Here is a 19,728-nt window from a genome sequence, read left to right as displayed (position 1 = left end):
TGAGTGTAAGTTTGTCTTTTACAATACACAAACCTATGTAAACTCCAAAGTCATTCGACTATCTCTGTAATCATCAAGTACATAGTGAAACAACAACCCCATGGATGTAGGCCTTAGTGCTGAACCACGTAAATCCCAGTCGTATTTACATTTCAGCACTTTATATTCGTCTAACACTCCATGAGTTTTACTTTTATACTTCGTTTTCTTTATCTTCCCCTGCGTAAACGCCTCTCGCGGTATTATTAGATGAGGTTATGATAAACCCGAAGGTTTTGAGCCAAGGAATCAATGCACTTGTATCACCAGTACGGGTATGTACCTAGAGTACGAACATTGTTTGTGAACATATAAATGCCTTCGTGATTTACGTGTTCACACGAGAAGACCAGGGAAGCAGATCAGCTGGTCATTTCCTCCATAAACACCAGGTTGCACGCACGCACAATTATACGCTGTACGCACGTACAATTATTATTACATTTATAAGTCGTCCTAATTATACGGAGTAATATAAAGTGGGTGTTGCTGTTTTCAAATAAAACGTACACTGTTCCAAGCGTGCATATTCGGACAAAAGTAGGCCGTCACGGAGAAAACAAAAGATTTTGAGATTACCAACAACCGAAGTTTGACCGATCTCAGCCGTCAAAACAGTGGACTTTTAACTTTAGGAGAGGACGATTGGGTGCGATAGTTTTTCAATTGAACGCACAATTAGTTGGATTATATCTGGTGGTTGTAATAGTTGACAATCCATGTAATGTGGTGGATCTACTATTAATCACCAACCTCACTAGTGTTAGATTCGGGCAACTGGCAACAAACAACATTTTTGACAGGACAGACGGCAGGATCAGCTTTGATAACTAAAATATTTCACTTTCTTAAACTCTTTTTTTTTTGTTTTTTTTTTTTAATGAATTTTTTAAAATTTGTTGCTAACGAATTTTAAACTCAGAAAACTGATATTTTCGGATAATGACTTTATCAATGTATTACAGTGATCCCAGTTTTATATTCATAACTGGTCTGCACATTCTCGAGTGATGGATGTTTCCAGAGGAGCCATTATAACAGCTAGAGCTATTGGTTAAAAGGAATGCGTCCCCTCCATAAACGTTTTTTTTTCCTTGATGCACGAATTAATGTTACAAATTTCACAACTAATCGATACTCAAAATTTGTCACTATATCACTGGCTTTTAATATTCAGTCAGGTACTTCAAACGTACCTAGTTATGGAGTACATTACTACGTTTTAGTTCAGCCTTATTATTGCAGTACTAGGATCATATTATTATTAGTTGGATTCATATGGTTGCATATCATTATTGTGGAAAGAAATTGGTTGGCAGCTACGAGCATAGCAGTAGACGTGATCTATGAAAGTGCTGTCTGGACTCTCTGGACCGTAATGCCAAGACTATATTATGGTTAAGCCGGTTCATGCATTTAATTTGCTAACAACTGTTAGAATTAGATTAGAGCGGGAGACAACGAGGCTCCAACTCCGACATGACATTGTTATTACCAGGGGAAGAGCTAGTTTAAAGCACTTGCAAATCCTGTCAAACTGGCTCCCAAACCTAAAATTTCAAAGATTTAGCCTGCTTTTGCTATCTTGCACTCCCTGACAATACTCTGATTTCTCGTAGTAAAGTTTCTGTTCTTATCACCTAAATTGTGATCTAAAATCAGCCACCGCGACCTAATATTTACATGTCCCATGCATTGATCCATAAATGTTGCATTATTTTACGGTACAATTTGTTTGCAAAACTTGATGGTAACATTTCTCGCATCATATCCTTTTGTAAGGCCACCAGACCAGCGCTTTCACGACCGACCAGACGACGTCAACTTCCAGCGAAAGAGACCTAAAGTTGTTGTATGAACTGGAAGGGGTCATTTTTTTTTTACAACGTACATCTCCTTTCAATCACCCATAGCCAAAGCCTAAAGATTCCCGTTCATGCAAAGGGCAAGTGAAAACAAAATTGTCGGGTTCCCAGTAACAATCCATGGGGCTACACAGCAAACAAACTCCACCGTAAGATCGCCATCACCCCAAAAACACATTAAATATACTAAAACGTCCTCACGTGCATAACCTGACCGGCGTTAGTACCGGGCAGCAGACAAACTTAGGGCATTGTATGGTGGCCTAATAGGGTGACAGCCACGTGCATTGAACCCCCTCCCAAAGCTTATGTGGACCCCACTTTGTAGAGTCTTCTTCGGCTTGAGATAAGGTCGAAACCCCGACGGCTTAATCTACCAGCGATTTAGTATAATAATCCTTAATCTACTTTATCATTCCGTTTCTTGTTTTATGCGCTCGAGCTTGAATTAAAATATTGCAGCTCTCTCTCTCTCTCGTCACGCTCCACTTTTTACGAGCTCTCTACTAGCTCAGGCTTTTAAGTTTATTTGGATTTTTTAAGCTAATGCATGCAATATAATAATCGTTTGGTGGTACTTGGAATGAGGGGATTTTGTGAATTTGATTGTCACGAGGGTCCACGTGCTTCATTTTTGGCCTCTATTCCAAGGTGCATTCAAAGAGAAGTTCTCAAATTTTGCTGCACTTATTTGCATTATTATTACTAATTCTCAAGTTGATTCTCGAGGTGGGCATTTTCCATTTTTTACTTTTCCGGGGTGTTGGTTTCAGTTTCACCTATTACCGCTTCGGAGAAAGAACCGCACGTTGTTACAAGGATTATCAAATTTCATGAATAATATCGACAGTATAAATGTGTGATTTGTTATCCTCGGTCAACTGATTTCGATAAGAGTTTCCGTTTCGGTATAAGTTACTATAATGTTAAAGAGTTTTTTTTAGAAGTGAGAGCATTAGATCAAGTTGGTGTTTGGAGTAACCGTACTTGAGCCAACCACTCGAATATAGTGAACCTTGTTATTAACACCATTATCTTCACGTAGGTAGTAGTGCTCTTTAGAAAATTTGTCCCATGCTTGAATGCCTTGTGTTCCTTTCTCTTAATCATATCTTTAGACTGTTGGGTCAAGATCTTAATTGAAGTTTCCTAAAAGATGTCGTGTGTTTGGATGCAAGGATAGTCAGACATACTTTCTGATCAGGTCATGAAGGTTCTAAATCAAACAAAAACACGAGCAGTGGCACAAATAGGATTTGAACGAGTGAAGGAAAAAACATCCAACTGTATAAATATATGAATTTAGGAGTATTTGTGTTAAAATTTGCATAAATAATCTTGGAAAACAAAATTGTCCTCACCTGTCCAGGGCACTCCACCAGAACATTGAGTCTTTCTAACTCAGGTTATTGGACCCGGTGAAACTAAAATCCCAGCCACCACATTCCTTTTGACATGTTATTGGAATTTAAACCAACATTTCGACAATTACAATTTGCTTAATTCAAAACTTTGTCATTGTTGCGGGAAATTCATATTAGTGCATGAAATCAGGGTTTCTTGTTGCTAATTAACACGACAAAGAAACTTGTAATTTGGCTAACTATAGCATAATGCTTTGCATATTACTCCTAGAACTTAATCTAATCATGGGCGTGATAACTAAATCATGTAGTGGAATGTTTATATCTATCTTGTTCCCCGGTTTTTGTATTTCACAAGTGTAAACAAAATTATGAATCATGTTAGATTTGTGTTTTGTAGTCTAAACGGGTGTCTAATTATTTGTGACAACTTTTGGAAGCAACATTTACCTCATTTAGGGGAAGAATGTTGGATTCTGCTACAAAATCCAGTTTTCTATCTTTCTCTTCTGCATGCATGCATGCATTCATTAAAATTTTGATATGTCTATACACTTTACTAGTTGTCTAACCCGTTTGGGAGTGCAAAACTGCAAGAGCCAGGAGGTAAACTGTAGAAGATATTCGCTGTACGAATACCCTGGTTGAATAAGCTTCCAATTGTTACTGCACAGTATATATGGTGATGCCCTTATTCACCATTAAATGATCACCCAAATGTTTGTCGCTTACAGCTCGGTTATTTTCTCTAGGGCCGTTAGTAGAACACTGTATAACATGATCGAGTCGGACATGTCAGGAAATGACACAGAAGAAGAAGTTAAGAGAACTTATTATTATTAGATTAGATGGATGAGGTTGGGTTGGGTTGGAGTCAGTCAGATCACATGATGAATGAATGAAGTCATTGGAAACAAAAGGGTGCTGTTTGAATCTCATATAATCAATTTTTCCATTTTCCATGACCAGGAAAACAAAAACAGTAATTTTTGTCTTCTTCATCGAACTGTCTATATACCACGATAAATGCAGTACCATTTTTGCTCATCACATCACCAGTCATCACTCATCAGCAGTACTGCCAGCAGCAGCTTGCAGAAGAAAAAACCATAAAAATCAGTTGAATTGCTGAGCACTGTGGGCTCTACTCATTCATATTTGTGGGGCCCACACGGCCCATACCTGCATTCACTAATGTAGTAGTAGTAGTACTGATGACAGGTTGAAATGTTGAGAATGACCTCCTTATTTGCAGCTCTCAATGGCCTCCCAAAGAATTTGGCCACATTCTATGAAAATCCACCCCTTGAGAACCATATTATTCAAAAACATGCAAGTGCTGTACAAAAATTCTAAGTGCAAGTGTTAGAACTCAGGATGATCCGAGACGAATCAACTCTTAGATCATCTCTATGTACAGTCTTAAGTATTTTGTTCAAACGTTTCGTTGAATGAAAATGGATTGTCTTGTCTATATACGGCATTCAACTTTCTTACCGGTCATGCAGTGCAATAACAAACACAGTAGAGAGCCATAATGTAGTTTATCTAAAAAGTTCGGTTTCATCTAAAAATTCAATATTTGTTGGTTTCTGAAGTACTCAGGAACTAGTTTTTTTTCCAAGTTTGTGTGCTCGGACCTCGTGGGGTTAGCAAGTTGTCCGCAGACAACTAAGTGACTAACTGGTCGACTAAAATTTTATGTGGCTCAACTTTGTTAATGGTCCATGACTAGTATGAAATCAATCCTAAACACAACTGTTGGAAACATTGCTTAAAAGCTAATGTTGTCATCCCTTTAATCATGGGACTATAAGGACAAAAAGCTGGCAGCCTAATCCGATAATAGTACAATTATGATGGAAAAGTGTGATTTGATTAGTCGGATGCACAGTGTATCTGTCTTCACCACATGAAAGAAGGGTAAGGCTATACCTGAAACCAATATGATCATCCAAGACAGTCCAACGTTCCGAGTCCAAAGAAGTTAATTCCTCGCTAACAGAGATGAGTTTTTCTGGAAAGAAAATCCTGTGCTTTGGCCCCATAACCTGCAGCTTTCTTGCCGTCCGTCCATCCATCGACCGCAATAGCTGACCTAGTAAATAAGCCCGTGTTTGTATTTGACTATTTTCCGTGTTTCTTCTGTATCAAGGCCCCATGGGATAGTCCCTGCACTGTAACACACCATGACAGTCACGGAGACATTGTTCACTAGATCACAAATGTTAAAATCATCCCTTGAATCAAAGGGCTGTATGCATGTACAAACAGCTAAGACCGATTGAGAAGTCTTAATGTATGTAGATGCAGTACAATCTTATGACATGTTTCTGCACAACTTTTCAGAGAAAAACGTTTCAAAAGAAAGATTTGTAGTTGCTGTCACTGCATATTCACTTACTTTTGGTTGGGGATGCAGAAAATTTCTGCTTTTTTACTTCAATGTTGCTATCAGATACAGTTTAAGGCCTGGTTCCCAACTGGGAAAAGAAAAGAGAAAAAAAGGAGAGTGCTAGTTGCATTTTTCAGACTTACCAAATGCATAATTAATTAATCAGGGATCATAATCTTCCGACTGGTCTTAAACTCTTTCCTAATGAAGTTTATGTTCCTTGCGAAAGAACCGAAGCTGGGCTGATGAGATTTACTGAAGCTTGCGACTTATACAGCATTGTGGTCCTATAAGTGATCGAAAAAATACTAGTATATAACTTGGCACTGACATGAGGCTCAGACTGAATGGTCAATGAACCTCCTCTCTTCCACAGTCGAAGTTCGGAAACTTCGGATGCTCTAGACTGCAAATCTATACATTATAATGAACACTCTCATTCAAAATCGACAAAATTAGAACACCACAAAAATCAATGTGCACAGAAAGAAAAAAAATCTAGGGAACTTGGCTGATCAAGTTGAAAGAAAGTGACATAGTATTTACAGAGACAAATACCTCATGGAGCAATCAATGTGCACAGAAAGTGACTGTTGCAGATGCTACATTCATGTACGAGGGTTGAAAAATAAGAGTGTCATGAGCGGTCTAAAAAGTAAAACTCATGTTTTAGCATGGCATCTATAAACGGCATCTAGATAATAGATCCAGTACATTGTTAGGATGGTCGCACACAGTGAGCGTCCAAAGAGTATACTGGATTTCTCAGCAGCATCCTCAGTGTGAATTGGTCAGAACCCTTTATCTTCTTCAGCAACAATACTAAGGCAAGTAGACTGCTGAATAAAAAAACTAAATGAACAAGCTGACATTTACCAGCCAATAGCGCTTCTACAAGCAACGAACAAGCTGACAGCCAGTAGCGCTTCTACAAGTACTGAACAAGCTGACAGCCAATAGCGCCTCTACCAGCAACGAACAAGTACTGAACAAGCTGACAGCCAATAGCACTTCTACCAGCAACGAACAAGTACTGAACAAGCTGACGTTTACCATGAACCTTGTTGTTTTCAACTGTAGAGATCAGGGTCCCTAGGTCCAAATAAAAACTTCTGAAATCAACCAACGATAAAGCTTTCTTTTCCGTTAATGGAGAGCAAGGTATCTTTCCTAATACTCGTAGTTCATAGCATCTGATATGTAGACTACAAATTCAAGCTCGTATCCCCTCGGTACTGGACAGTCCAACAAGTTTTCAAGTCCTACTGTGATCTTGGTACAGTAATTTATTTTCTAAATTAACATATAAAAACAACTAAAAGAAAGAGAACAAAAATATTAACAAGATAATATAGACCCTAATCATAACCAAGATATATGATTAGGCTGCCATGATTGCTTAGATCCTAGATGTCATTATATTGTTGACCCTTAAAGCTGAAGGAGTTAAATTCTGGCCAAGTACAAACCCTAAAACTATGTTCAACTTTTCGAGTTCAATGAAATTGATTACATTACTCAGTCATAAAACTATATGTTCACAGCAAGTAAGAAGGTTTTTGGAACAAGGTTAACATTGAGAAACTCAACTGAACTTTAAAAGAAAACAATCAAAACAAATCAAATTTCATGAGATTTCGGGGCAGCATATCTAAATGTTGACGATTAAGAAAGCCAAACACAGAGAAGTTCCCATCTCAAAATGGTGTCACAGATTTCAGTAAGAAAAATGCAGGACATTAAAATTCGTTAATTCGGAGATATTCAAAATCCTAAACTATACTAGTATCATAATTTAAGTCCTAGGTTCCAACTCTATAGCAGAAGACAGACTTCTCACCGTAAAACTTCTCCGGTCAAAAGAATAACAACCAGTCTCCAATGCTTCTTGGAGACACCAACAGTCGTACCCCTGCGACCTGTAGTCTTGGTGTGCTGTCCACTGACCACGAAGGTTCCTGTAAAACAGCCAAAAGAGGTAAGAAAATCAGATACAGACAACAATCCATGTTCAGTATTTTGAGTTTTTTCAGGACAACATGAATTTGCTTAACTCAGTTTTCAAACCCAACAAGAAACACTACCACAGGATTCCAGGCTAAGGAGACTGATTTATATGCCTGATGAGTATACAGTTTAATTCTACCGAAGCAAAGGGCTGTATGTACATACAAACTACTAGGACGGATTGAGAAGTCTTAATGTATTTAGATGTAGTTGCTGTGGCTTGATTTTTTGGGTGGGGGATGCAGAGAATTTCTGCTGTTTTACTTCAATGTTGCTATCAGATCAGATACAGTTTAAAACCTGGTTCCCAACCGGGAAAAAAAAAGACAAAAAGAAGGTGCATTTTAGGACATACCCTAAGCGAAATCGATTAATCAAAAATCATAATCTTGCGAAGCTTGTGTTCCTACGGAAAGAATCGGAGCTGGACTGGCGAGATTTAGTGATGCTTGCTTATAATGAAGCTTCCGGCGTATACAACGTTGCGATTCTATAATTCAAAAGCTTTGTTGTGGCTATCTTTGCAGATATTATACTATAACTCATGCATTGGCGAAGCTATACGTGTGTCGCCATGAGGCTCAGACTGAATGGTCAATGGACCTATCTTCCACAGTCAGAGGTTTGAATACTCCAGGCTCTGCAAGTCAATATTAAGAAATATAATCTTGCTGAAGATTAAAAATATTAAGGAACACAAAAATCAAGGTGGGCGGAAAAGAAGATCTAAAGGGGCACTTAGCTGATCAAGTTGAAAGAAGGCAACATGGTATTTGCTGTAAGAAATACATCATGGACAACTATATACTCAGGTTTGGCATAGTTGCCAACACTCAGCAGTGATTGCTGCAGATGCTACATTCATAGACGGTCCCTATATAAGGCATCCAGATAATAGATACATTGTTAGGATGGTCATATACAACGTGCATCCAGAGAATATACTAGATTTTTTGGCATCCACAGTGTGAATTGGCAGAACTCTTCATTTTCAGCAACAATACATTACACAAGGCAGATATGCTATCAAGTATAAGAAACTAAAATGAAACAGCAAAATAAGGCTTCGCCTTTAACGAACAAGAACTTAACAAGCTGACATTTCCATGGACCTTGTTGTGCTCCAACTGGAGAGATGTTTTCTTATTCAGGGTATGCTACGTAGTTCTCGCTCTTACAAATCAAACAGATGAAGAATAAATGTGAAGAGATGTCATGTCTCACTATTAGCTATATCACTACATTATTCAGCCATCAAACTAAAAGGAACATAGAGACAGAGAAAATAGGTACGATAAAAAAAAAACTTTTGAAATAACCGAAAATTCTATCAATGGAGAGCAAAGTATCCTCTCTATTAGTTCCTACCGTCCGAGATGCAAATTACTTATTCAAGCTTATATCGCCTCAATACTGCACATTCAATCCAACGAGTTTTTCAAGTTGTAGTATGATATTGGCAAGGTAATTTTAACCTCCAAATTAACAAAAAGTAAAGAGAAAGAATGACAAAAATGAACGCTGGATATTAACGAAATAACTTGGGACTCTAATCAAACCCTAAAACTATGTTCAACTATCAGAGTACAATAAAATGTCGTCACGTTACTCAGTCATCAACAAACCAAAGGTGCACAGGAGGAGGACGACCTTCTAAGTAAATGGTTTAAACTGAGTAACTGAGACTGAACTTTAAAAAAAAAAACCTGCGATTTCGGGACAGCATACATGTCTAACTGTTGAGCATAAAGAAAGCCAAATACAAAAAAAATCCCATATCAAAATGCTTTTCAGATTTCAGTTAGAAAAACTAAGGACATTAAAATTCTGAGATATGCAAAATCCTAAACCATGTGTCCTAGGTCCAAACTCTGTAGCAGAAAGACAAACTTCTCACCTTAAGAACTTCTCAGATCAAAAGAATAACAACCAGTCTTCGACGTTTCTTGGAGACACCAACAATCTTACCTCCGCGACCTGTAGTCTTGGTATGCTGTCCACGAACTCTGAGACACCAATAATGCCTCAGACCATGATGGTTCCTGTAAAACAGTCAAAAGAGGTAAAGAAATCAACGAAAGTTCAGTATTCGAGTTCTTTCAGTATGACAAAAATTTGCTACCTCATTTTTCAAACCCAACCTCAACTCAACAAGAAAAATACAACAAGGTCCCAAGCTAACAAGACTTATTTATCACATGCTACGCGTAATGCGAATACAGTTACGGCTTTACATTCAAGAGAATGAACTGGATGTGAGTTCAAGAAAACCCCAAACTTTCATGTTGCAGTTAGAAGTGACACTTGGATAGGTAACATGTCTTATATTCAATAGATCAGCTATAGTTTACATTTAACAGATCAGCTATAGTTTACAGAGTAATCACGGTCATCAATAGACCATCTTTACAAGGATAATCCAGGATAATTGTGCTTTTTTGCTTCAACGTTGCTATCAGATAAATTTAAAACCTGGTTCTCAATCAGAAAAAGGACAAAGAGAAGAGTGCTTGGTGAAATTTTCAGACCTACCCTAAGCCTTATTGGTTAGTCACGGATCATCATCTTCCGACTGGTCTTTACACTTTCCTAATGAAGTTTATGTTCCTCCGAAAAGAATCGAAGCTGGACTGGCGAAATTTAGCGATGCTTATAGTGAAGCTTACGACTATAGAGCATTCTGGTTCTATAAGCAATCAGAAAACAATGGCCACAACGTGGCTCAAAATTTTCCATGATAACAAATACTGTTTAACTTGGCTGTCTTGGCATTGACACGAGGTTCAGACCGAATCGTCAATGGACCTCTCTTCTACAGTCGAGGTTGGGATACTCCAGATTCTGCAATCCATATTACAATTAACAACCTCATTAAAGATTGAAAATATTAAAGAACAGCACAAAAATCAAGGTGGGCAGAAAAGAAAGTCTTAATGGGAACTTAGCTGATTAAGTTGAAAGAGAGTGGCAGGGATATACTCAGGTTTGGCATATAGTAGCCATCAGCGATTGTTACAGATGCTACATCATAGACTGAGGGTTAAAAATTAAGCAAAACTCATGTTTAAGCATGCCGTCCATAAATGGCATCCAGATAATAGATACATTACATTGTTAGGATGGCCGTATACACTATACAGTGAGTGAGCGTCCAAAGTATACTAGATTTCTCAGCTTCTAAAGTGTGAATTGGGAAGAACTCTTTATCTTTAGCAATAATATGCTACCTTAAAACTAAAAATGCAACAGCTAATAGGGCTTCGCCCTGCAATGGACAAGTACTGAACAAGGTAACACTTACCATGAAACTTGTTGCGTTAAACAGTATAGATGTTTTCTTATTCAGGGTCGCTAAGTAGTTCTCGACCTTGCAGATCAAACAGAAGAACGATAAATATTAATGAGGTGCCTTCATTGTAGAATTCAAAATTCACTGTCATTAAGCAACTAAATCTAACTTATTTGATAAGCTTTCACTACATGTATTCAGCCATTAAACTAAAAGGAGCGTAGAGACGAGATTTTCCAAAATATAAAAGTCCAAATAAGAAGTTCTGAAATCAACCAAAAATAAACTTTATTTTCGTTTAATGGAGAGCAAAGTATCTTTCTCTAATAGTTCATAGCATCTGAGAAGTAAACTATAAACTTAAGCTTATATCCCCTCAGTACTGGATAATCCAACAAGTTTTTGAAGTCCTGGTATGATCTTGGAGTAATGTCTTCTCAAATTAGTACAAATTACAGAACACAAAGAAAGAGAATGACAAAACTGAAGGCTGGATATTAATGAAATAATTTGGGACTCTAATCATGATCTATATAAATGATCAGGCCGCCATGATTGCTTAGATCCTGGATGTCATTACATTGTTGAGCCTTAAAGCTAAAGGAGTGTACCGTGGTTCGCATATACCCTAAAACTATGTTCAACTTTTCGAGTTCAATGAGTTAAATGAAATGTCATTACATTACTCAGTCGAGAAACTAAACATGCACAGCAAGGAAGGTCTCCTTGATACAAAGTAAAAAGTGACAAAACTCAAACTGAACTTCAAAAGATTAAGAAAGCCAAATACAAAGAAGTTCCCATATGAAAATGTTGTCTCAGATTTCAGTAAGAAAAAACGAAGGACATTCAAATTCCGAGATATTCAAAATCCTAAACTATACTGGTATCATAATTAAAGTCCTCCCAGGTTCCAACTCTAAAGCAGAAAGACAGACTTCTCACCATAATAACTTCTCTGATCAAAAGAATCACAACAGTCCTCAACGCTTCTTGGAGACACCAACAGTCTTACCCCTGCGACTTGTAGTCTTCGTGTGCTGTCCTCTGACTCTGAGACCCCAGTAATGCTTCAAACCACAATGGTTCCTCTAAAACATCCAAAAGAGGTAAGAAAGCAGATAAAGAAAACAATACATGCTCAGTATTTGAGTTTTTCAGTATGACATGATTGGCATAACTCATTTTTCAAACTCAACAAGATAAAGAAACTCAACAAAACTTAATGTTCAACCTAATTAGATTTCTTCTTTGAAGCCTTTAGTTCCAAACAAGCTGGGGTAAGCTAGAAAGGAAACACGAAGACTTCCTAAGTTGTCACCCACCTGAGTACTGCTCTCGCCATTTCCAAAGGATGGCTGGTTTTCAACCAAAAAAAATATAACACGGGGACTTCTCCAAGAGGTCACCCATCTTAGTACTATTTTCGCCCTCTTTTGGTCAGTCACCTGCTAGCCACGCCAATCGCGACCCCCTCCTCCTTTATCCTGGCTTGGGACAGGCTGTGTAGAAACTACACAGGCGGAGTCGTTCAACCTAATTAGACTATCATGACAAATATAAGGAACGAGGAAAGTAAAGATTGATGTGTATATGACTGACTATAAGAAAGTTCAAACACATACTATACAAAATTGGTACACAACAACATAAAAATATTCCACGAGTTCCAATAGGATTGAGATTCTAACAGACTCAAGCTTAGCCAGATTGAGATTCACAGAAAACCATACTTACAAAATAAGTGTAGATATCTTAGCCAGATTGAGATTCTAACAGACTCAAGCTTAAACTAGATTTATCTTAATTCTTGAATAGCTCAAGAAAGTTTAGCACTAGATTTAAGCAAGTTCTTTAGACTTATTCCTATTACCGCTTTCATCAAAGATTAGGAAACTACCAAAGTTCAATGTTCTGGATAAGCATAGTGATGATAAAGCAAACAACAACACTGATGACGTATATTCATCATGTATGAGATTAGAAAACCATGTAATATAAAGCATAATCTGTAACAAAGTTTTAAAATGCCGTGAGCATTATATCCATATAGGCAAAACAAGAAAAGTGGCAAGTATTGGCAAAACTATGAGCTAAATTAATAAACAAAGGCAGCAAGCAAACAAAAGGAGAAAAGATAATGTATACAAGAACTTCGAACTCAGATAATCAACTACATACCCCATATTCATCTCACCGCGGAAAACCTTCATTAATGCAGGAGCTTCACTTATCCGAAAAGGACTTATCTGTCAGGCTTCCAAGTGATACCAGAGAAATTTTTTCCTCAATCAGACCCTTTGAGACTAAAATTCTTATAACAGAGCACCTAGTAGGGATAATCCTCTCCTTCAAGCTGTTAGTGAAAATCCATGGTTTTTCCGCAATAATCAATGAATCATAACCAATTTCATTCACAAGGAAATCCATAACTGCCGTAATCTTCTTCTCAGAAGCCAACATACAAGAAGGACATTTCCTAAATGCTGTATGTAAGTGATCCTCAGACCAACCCCGTCTCTTGTAAACATCCATTTTTTTTCTCCAAGTGGCTTCAGTCATCGACTAAAGGGTCGAAATGCTTTCAAGGATATCAAATGAAGGGATTAAGCTCAGTGTCAGAACGTTTGGGTCCTTCGGAAAGTTTTATTCCATCTAGCCCTTTAGAATTGAAAAAATCCAAATTGGGTTTTAGGGTTTTAAGAGGATCAATCAACAAACTTGATGGACGCTTAGTGATGAGTTTTGAAATGTGGAGTTTAGTGAATCCATAGTTTTCAAATAATGTTAAGACTGAATCTGGTTGGGATGTGGTTTTGAATTTGATTTTGTGAGAGACATTAATAGCTTCATTTTCAGATAATTAACTACAAATGAATCAGAAGAAGAATATGACCTAACATTATTACCATTAGTATGGAACTAACCCTAGTTCTATTGATAACATTCGAATCCTGCTGTGTGAGGAAAACATACCTAGATGATGATGGAGAAGGTACCCCATTTATGGGGGTCGTAGTTTGCAGATTTGCTCCTACTCTACACCACAAGGATCGAAACATTTTCACTTCCACCACTGAAAGAGAAGAAAGAGAAGGAGAAAGCGGGTAACGAGAGTAATCCCTAGAATTTTGAGTTTGATTGTAGTGGAAAACAAATGGGAAATCCTATGTATGGGCCCATGGCAATGTACAAAATACATAACTTGCCAAGTTACAAAGGTGTAAATGCTCCGAGCAAATTTTTGCTCAACTATGACATGGCAATACAGTGGTCCAGTGATTTCTTCTCACCCACTCGTATTTCACCCTTATAAGTTTACGTCAATGTAAACAGTCAATTTCACTGTGTTTTAATGGTTTAAATCCGTGTTATTTGCTTTATAGTTGAATGTCTTTCTGGTTTATGATTTCAAAACTGGTATTTTATCCGTTGTAATCATATATTTCTTCTCAATTTTGATTTTCAGGTTTAAAATATGATTAACTAATTTTATTTTCTCCTAATGTGTTTGCAGTTGGATATTACCCAGTTGGTGTTTACCATGTTTACATTTGTGATTCAAGCGTATGCAAAAGTTGTTTTGATGCTTTTTGAAGCTATTATGTTCTTGCAGTTTGACATCTATGATCATCTGGAGAGAAAAAAATCTTTGAGTCGATGTTGTGACTCAGTGGGTTGGAAGATGTCGCGTTTCTAAGCAATTCAAATTTCAAAAATTTTGTTTCAAGATAGGTTCGTCTATTACTCTCGTCATTATAGGAAGTCTACACATCTGGTTACCTTCCTTTTCTGAAACAAGATTTCCTTTAGAAAGAATAAGTCAGTCAAGATTTTTCCCTCAATTACGAGATACTAGGATGAATATCTATCACAATTCAAATCCCGTCATGAATTTACTAGGTTTGAAGTCTTATACAGGAGGAAATACTTGTGGTCCTCTCAATCAAAATATCCTTCCAATTATCATCAGTTCTTCTTTTTCTCAATGGCAGAAGGAAATAATACTTCTATTACTGATTTGGCTTCAAAATTGATGCAGTTTGCTTTAGATCTGGGGGATGTTGAAGAAGTCATACATTATCAGTCTGATAATGAGAAGGAGAATGATGCTCTTGATGAAGAGATTAGTCTTATAGGAAAATTTTCTATTGAAGGTAAAATGGGTTTGAAAATTGTTGAACGGTCCCCGGGATTTATTTGGGATTTTATTCTGGAGATGTCAAAGTTTTTGAAATAAATATAATATCATGGAATTTAAGTTTAAAAATCATGATACTCAGAAGAAAGTGTTTGATTCTCGTCCATGGAGTATTAATGGATATCTGGTTAATCTTCACTATTATAGTTCAGGTATCATATACCAAGAACTGAACTAGAGTATGCAATGCTTTTGGATCCATGTCAAAAACATCCTCCCAGAACATATGAATGTGAAGGCTATTACTAAAATTGGAAATATTATGGGGGAAGTTTTGACAATTGAACCTGGGGATGGAGTTCCAGTTGATGGTGTGCCTGTGAAGGTGTATGTTTAAGTTGATTTAATTTATCTATTAAGGAGGGGTACGTGTTATGGCCATTACAAATGCTGGGTCTACTAGATGAACCAAATTCTTTTATGAAAAACAACCACATAAGATTTATCCAAATTGCTTCATTATAAATCACACTAAGGATACCTGCAAAAATGCAACAGAACATTTGGCAAAAGCTCATGCTAAACCTCTTACTTTGGGGAGCTAAAAAGAGGTGAAAGAAAATAGATTGTAATTTCTAAAAGAGGTGATCAAGTTCCTAATTTTTCACAGAAGAATGTCAAGAAGGGTTCTACATTTATTGCACCAACAGATGGATATGTTGTATGTTCTAAGTTTGCTTGTGGAGATGTATAAGACAGTTTAGCTGGAGGAGAAAGGCTTGGTAAGAGGCAAAGAAATGATTTTCCAGATACCAATGTTTTGGAACTTGGTGATGATAGTAATGGCAAACTAGGGAGCACACAGACTTTCACATGGTTACAACAAGGGATATCCAAAGCTGCAACACCAAGGGGACTAAGGTATCTTTAAAAAAAAAAACTCTTCTGTTATTTTATTTTGGTGAATTTACTTTTAGAATGAAGATATTATCATGGAATGTGCGTGGTATTGCTAACAAGTTTTCAAAAGATCAATCTCAAAATTTGGTTAAGACTCAGAGCCCTGACTTTATTTTTCTCTATGGGACAAAAATAGACGAGGCCAGAATGATTTCAATAGCCATTCTGTTCACTATCCAAATTATACTCACATTGATAGAGTTAGGTATGCTGGTGGACTTATTGTCATGTGGATAGACGGCATAGATGTTGAAGTCATAGGGTGTGAGAATAATATAATTCATATTTTGGTTCAACTGTGTCTAGTAAACCTAAGGCTTTAATTTATTGTATGTATGGTTCTACCTACAATAAACCTAAGAAAACCCAATGGAATTTTCAATCTGAATTCAGTATAGATGTCCAACATCCTTGGATAGTTACATGAGATTTAAATTTCCATTTAGATAGAAATAACAATAGCTTTGATATTTGGGTTCAAAATGCTGTGAATGAGGCTAGCTTAATGGATATTGGCCACGAGGGTAGGAGTTATACTTGGACTAGTAACTCTTATGGTACAGGAACTAGGAAAGCTAGATTATATATGGATCTTAGTAATAATGATTGGTTATTGAATTTTCATACTGCTAAACTCTTGCATTTGAACTTTATTGCTTCTGACCACTGCCCTTTGTTACTTATTACTGATCTTATTCCTAAAAACTTATGGAGACCTTTTAAATTTTTTAGAACTTGGATAGGGCATGGTAATTTTAAGCATAACATCGGATCTTCTTGGAATATTGATATACATGGTAGTCCTGCTTATATTTTGAATCAAAAACATCATAGTGCAAGAATAGTTTTATCTCAATGGAATAGGATGTAATTTGGTGATATTCGGAAAAATATTAATAATCTTCAAAATTTATTGGAGATAGCTCAAAATGATTCTAGCACTAGTGAACATCATGCAAAAATTATGGTATCACTAGTAAGTTGGAAAATTAATACAAAATTCAGTATGATTTCTATAGAGAAAAGTCTATGGATAAGTCTGTTTTTGAAATGGATAACAACGCTAGATATTTTCACACTATAGTAAATAAAAGGTTGCATACAAATTCTATCAATGCTCTTTGTGATAATAATGGTAATTGGCATAAGGATCGATAGAAATGAGATTAGTAATCTTCTAACTAATCACTTCAGTGTTGTTTCTTGTACTTCTAATCCTATTTTGAATGACCAAGATTTTCTCATTATTCCAAATATTGCCTCTGTTTCTGATAATGATAGTTTCTATGCCATTCCTAATTGACATGAAATTGAACTTGTGGTTAAAAATATGCCTTCTTGGAATGCTCCTGGACCTGATGGCTTCCAAGCAGGCTTTTATCAAACTCAATGGAAATTGGTTGTCAAGGATATTGTAGGTGTGGTTCAAAAGAAAATTCAGAGTGGTCACATGCCTAGAAGTCTAAACAGAACTTGCATATGTCTAATTCCTAAATGTAAAACACCTAAGGTACCTTCTGAAATTAGACCAATTGGTCTCTGTAAAGCCTCTTACAAAATTATTTCATAAATTTTGGTTAATAGGATTAAACCACTTCTAAAGAAGTTGATTTCACCATATCAAGTTGTTCTTATTCCAGCAATGACAATATAATTATTGCCCATTAGATGATTCATTCAATAAAACATAAGGAAGGTGTTAGTGACACTATGGCTATCAAACTTGACTTGTCAAAAGCTTTTGACATGTTAGAATGGAATTTTCTCAAGAAAGTTCTTGTGAGATTTAGTTTTTGTTCTGAGTTTTGCAATCTCATTATGCAATGTGTTTCTACAACAAGCATTAATGTTCTTCTCAGTGGTTTTGCCTGAGATCAGTATGTACCAACTAGAGGAATTAGACAAGGGGATCCTTTATTCCCTTATCTCTTTATATTAGCAACTGAATATCTTTTTAGGTCTTTGCATGCTGCTGAAATAAATAAATCTATCATTGGTGTTAAAGTTTCTAGAAAAGCTCCCCTTATAACCCATTTGCGTTTTGCTGATGATATTCTAATATTTGGTCAAGCTAACATGAAGCATATTGACAATATTTTGCAGATCATTCAGAATTTTGGTAGTATCTCAGGTCAAATGCTCAATTTTTATAAATCTTGTGTTTATTTTAGTAAGTATCTAAGTCCTAGTACTTCTGCTGATCTTGCTAATGCTCTCAATATGAATTTAGTAACTGATTCTGAAAAGTATCTTGGTGCCCCATTGTTGCTTGGACATTCTAAGGTAAAATATTTTGATCCCATAGTCCAATCCTTTGAGGCAAGACTAAAGAATTATGTAGGTACTACTCTTAATCAGACTGGTAGGTCTACTTTGATAAAATGTGTTTTGAATTCTTTATCCATCTGTTAGATGGGTTGCATTAAAATCCAAACTACTCTAATAAGTAAATTTGATTCTTTGCAGGGGATTTTTTGGTGGGGAAATAAAACTGGTAAATAAATTAAATTCATTGGTTGGGATAACATTAGTAAGTCACAAAAGATGGGTGGTCTTGGTTTCAGGGATTTAGAAACTTTCAATGTTGCTTTCATCTGTAAGTTGGTTTGGAAAATCATAACTGCAAATGATGAGTTGTGGGTTCAGATTTTGAGTGCAAGAACTTTAGTAATTATGGTATCCTTCATCTGGAGAAACTCAATTAGATCTGCTCTTAGATATGGAGAGGAATCTATAGATGGATTGAGATCATTAAAAACAACAGTTTCTGGTCTATTAGGTATGGAAATAAAGTTAATATTTGGCTGGACTGCTGGGTCATAGGATTAGATCATCCTCTTACTCCTGTTGAAGGGCTGGTTAATATTGTGTCCTACACATATGTTTTTGAAATATTTTATCAGGATACTAGAAACTGGAATGTTCATCTCATACATTATTTGTTTGAACCTGATTGTGCACAAAGAATCCTTGATATGGATATGCCTGCTATTGGAAAGGTTACTCTGATTTGGTTACCTGATGGGAAAGGTCTTTTCTATGTTAAAAGTGTTTATAATGTTCTAACTAGAAGGCCTAACAATATTGCAGGTACTTGCTCAGTTCCTCAATAGGTCTGGAAATCTTTATGGAAAGTACATTTACCACATAAAGTTAAATTGTTAGTTTGGAAATGCATTAAGGACATAGTTCCTACTAGAGATGAGCTCTCTAGATATAAGGATGGTATTGAAGTGCAACGTAGCTTATGTAATCATCCAATGGAAACTATTGATCACCTTTTCATTAACTGTCTCTATGTTAGGTCCATTTGGTTGGCTTTAAACATTAATGTAGGAAACATCATAGCCCAACATGGTTCTTTTAAAAACTGGGTGATTTCTTGGTTTTCAATTGGTAAAAGTTTGACTTTTAGTTCAAGGATATCTAAATATGAACTGAATAAGCTTATGATGGCTGCTACTTGGTTCATCTGGAAGGATAGATGCTCAGAAGTGTTTCAGAATCTTAATCCTAATAGAATAGTTTCTCTAGATGGAATTAATAAATTCATTCATATTGGTAATGATCATTTTATTAATAGTTATGGATCTTTGGAGGATCTGAGATGGGATCCCCTTGATAATGGGTTTCTGAAATTAATATTGATGCTTTCTTTGTTAAAAAAA

General features: G+C 36.4%; 1 long non-coding RNA gene across 13 annotated transcripts; it reads right to left on the bottom strand.

The window, feature by feature from the left end:
* Positions 1-4,191: 4,191 nt before the first annotated feature.
* On the bottom strand, positions 4,192-14,100 carry LOC113287095. Of its 13 annotated transcripts, none has more exons than XR_003329706.1 (12): positions 13,141-14,100; positions 12,285-12,504; positions 11,905-12,050; positions 10,972-11,037; positions 10,650-10,691; positions 10,203-10,511; positions 9,568-9,712; positions 8,026-8,544; positions 7,504-7,621; positions 6,222-6,755; positions 5,807-6,077; positions 4,192-5,445 (listed from the first exon to the last, which is right to left on the bottom strand). It is a non-coding gene; the product is annotated as an uncharacterized LOC113287095 (long non-coding RNA). The 13 variants fall into 13 exon arrangements; XR_003329697.1 differs by lacking the exon at positions 10,650-10,691 and having other exon boundaries at positions 4,192-4,607; positions 5,204-5,445; XR_003329699.1 differs by lacking the exon at positions 10,650-10,691 and having other exon boundaries at positions 6,222-6,265; positions 6,540-6,755.
* Between the last annotated feature and the right edge of the window lie 5,628 nt (positions 14,101-19,728).

The sequence above is a fragment of the Papaver somniferum genome, chromosome 6 (assembly GCF_003573695.1).
Source record: "Papaver somniferum cultivar HN1 chromosome 6, ASM357369v1, whole genome shotgun sequence".
Lineage (NCBI taxonomy): Eukaryota > Viridiplantae > Streptophyta > Magnoliopsida > Ranunculales > Papaveraceae > Papaver > Papaver somniferum.
The sequence above is the reverse complement of the archived record's forward strand: the minus strand, read 5'-3'. Positions and strand labels throughout refer to the sequence as shown.